This window comes from Saccostrea cucullata, unplaced genomic scaffold (genome assembly GCF_032062105.1).
Source record: "Saccostrea cucullata isolate Sc308-1 unplaced genomic scaffold, CSIRO_AGI_Scuc_v1 ctg814, whole genome shotgun sequence".
Classification (NCBI taxonomy): domain Eukaryota; kingdom Metazoa; phylum Mollusca; class Bivalvia; order Ostreida; family Ostreidae; genus Saccostrea; species Saccostrea cuccullata.
In genome coordinates this window covers 45957-48921 of record NW_026941175.1, presented here as the reverse complement: position 1 = coordinate 48921, position 2965 = coordinate 45957, and the positions used below count along the sequence as shown (strand labels likewise).

At 35.1% G+C, this 2965-nt stretch overlaps 1 pseudogene; it reads left to right on the top strand.

The window, feature by feature from the left end:
- Positions 1-718: 718 nt before the first annotated feature.
- Positions 719-2965, top strand: LOC134257354 (uncharacterized; annotated as a pseudogene).

Below are 2965 nucleotides of genomic sequence, written 5' to 3'. Positions count from 1 at the left end.
CAGGGCAGTCTGGTTCCCTCTGCTGCTTTACCTCGTATGTGTAGAGAACTACGGTAACACTGATTATCAAAAATCCTTACGCTGATGAACCATGTTCTTTGACTTATGAAGTTTTCAAAGTCATTACTACTAATGTTTATTTTATATAGATAAAACTTCGTTTTATTTTTGTTGCTTTATTTAGCGTTTGTATTATCTCAAAAGCGGTTGAAAGTAAGAACTATATTTTTGCACGTAACTTTAAAATGGCGACTATGGGGTCAACATCCTGCCTTGAACAGGATCACATAAGCCGGCAATTGCTCTTTGAGCAATAAGCCCGGCTAATGAAACTTTTTTGGAAGCATCCTGAGATGGTGTTGATTCAAGCATGTTAAAATCAATAACCCCAGGAGTATGGTGGGGCCACAATGGAAGGTTTAAGTGTTACATAAGAATGTTTCGTGGAAATCTTTACAAGTACTCTTCTCAAGAACAACAAAGCCATGATTAGTAATATTTATATAAAAACATCCTCAGGTCATTTAGATTTAAGTTTCTTCAAATCAATAACCCTGGGGGTAGGATGGGGAACACGATGAATGGTCGAATTTTTTTTACATATGATGTATTGGGATAATCTTTTAAAATTCGTCTTCCCAGAAATAGCAAATCTATAATGGGTCTTTTTTTATATCTGAGTATCCTCAGGTGGTGTATATTCAAGATTGCTTAAATCATGAAACCTAGGAGTAGGATGGGGTCACAATTGTCAACCAAATTCTTTTTTTGTTTTATCTCTATAAAGTGTTCAGGTGAGAGATGTGGCCCCTGGGCCTCTTTTGTTAATTTTCTGTTTACTCTTTCTTTACTCAATTATTTTAAAGATGTCATGGTTAAGTAAAATATAACAAATGTTAATAGTTTTTTTTTCACAACAAAGTATCGCTCTTTTCTGACTAACTTGATAACTTCATATCAATATATTCCATCGTGACCATTACGTAATTCCAATATCTGACAAAGATCAGGTTACCGTTATCTGTGCACGGTTCTATTAACACAAACATATCAAGCTTTTGTCTTTGTCTGCTACTGAGCATTACAGCGTCACTGGCACTTAGACGACAGGCAAAAGACAATTTAGGGGGTAAATAACTGAATAAATAAATTGAAAGAATGTTTTTTTTTCATAATCTATGGAATTATGCACGTTTACATATTTTGATAGGAATGTTTCCTTTTTTGCTCAGCAATAGAAATCTTTCAAAGTTGTTTGTAATTGAGGCCATTACCTAAGACTTTTCGCTATTAAGAGAAAATTTCTATATAACATTTTATAAATAACATTTTGTTTAAAAAAAAATAGTGTAAGAAAGACTTCAAAAATATATATGAACCATTTAGCCGAAGTTAACATTTATAAAAAAAGCAAAAGGTTGGTTAGATTAACCACTTAAAAAAACATTGTTGGAATGCATAAATGAAGATGTGCTCTTAGGGATTTGAGCTGGACAACAATAGTCTGGAAACTACCGGTAGGCAGATTTCCAGTCTCAAATAATTAACTTTAACGACACAACAATTCTTGGAATTTGAAAAAAAAAATATGAATTAGTATTTGTCAGAAAAGTGTACTGATAGAACTATGTAAAATACATTGCAGGAAATTTAAAATAGAATTTTTTACACCCAGATTTTGCTGCTGGTAAGCTTGTGGCTTATATAAACTTCCGAGAACTTACCGACTAATCAGAACTCGCAGCCATCCGGACATTCATAAATGTCCTATACACCCACAACGATGGAGACAGGGGCCCCCATATCTACGCAATAAACGAAACATCCGGGTCTATAATCGCGACTTTAAGATTATGAATGCCAAGAACCATGATTGGGAGGATATTGCCGTCGGTCCGTGTGGAAACTCTAGCTGTATTTACATTGCTGACTCTGGCGCCAGAGGTTCCAAACCAGCCAACACAATTTACAGAGTGCTCAAGCCCGATTTCATTATCAGGCACATGGATCAAGTTCTACCCCTCGATTCTACTGCTTGATACATGTGAGAATAAAGATTGACTTCTGCTTGTATTATTTTCATAATTTCTTGTAAAAGGTTTTTCCAGAAAAAGATGTATATTCAGTCAGAGTTATCTTTTAACCTTATTTCATTCAGAATGACCCAATTTAAAGCAGAAATAGTAATTTTCAACATAAAATGATTTCATTTTGACAATGCAGCTGTAAAGCTAAAGGATTCAAAAAGAGTCAAAAGTGACTTTTCTTTGAAGTAAGATGGAACGCTGATAATATTCAGTATAAATCATAGATATTACATCCTAAATGAGATATAAGAAAGTTGAGTATACCATGATATTACATATATAGGGTTTATTTATTTAAGTTTACGTGTTTTGAATAAGTTTATTTAATTTCTAAACGTAAATTTTCAAATAGAATTCAAATGATGATAATTATTTTTTAAAGATGGTCGAAGGAGCAATCAGAGACGTTGATGGTCGATCCCAAAGGGGAAGTTTACCTTATAGGGTATGTAGGCAGTGGGCATGGAATGGTCTCCCACCTCCAAAAGAGTGCGTGGGGAAGCCCTTACCCATTCAATATTGATTCATAACAGTTTCTTCCCATTCTTACTGATCATCACGACCCAACCTCTGGTGATATTTCAATGGACGGTGGTGAACTCCTTATCAAATAAAATACCACATCTTTTACTGGAAGATTGAGGGCGGTGACGTCTTGGGGTCACTGACTACGGCACCCGCTTAAGTTCCATATCATTATGAAGGAACTGGTGACTCACAGACAGTTTGTTGGAGTGCTGACGGTCAGAATTACTACACTCTGTCTGTTGGGTCACAACCCACCAGTTTACATCTATACCCGGAATGATACGGGGAGTCCGGATTTAGTTGGAAATCTGACAGTAATGTTCATTTCGCTTTCCATTTATTTAAATTAA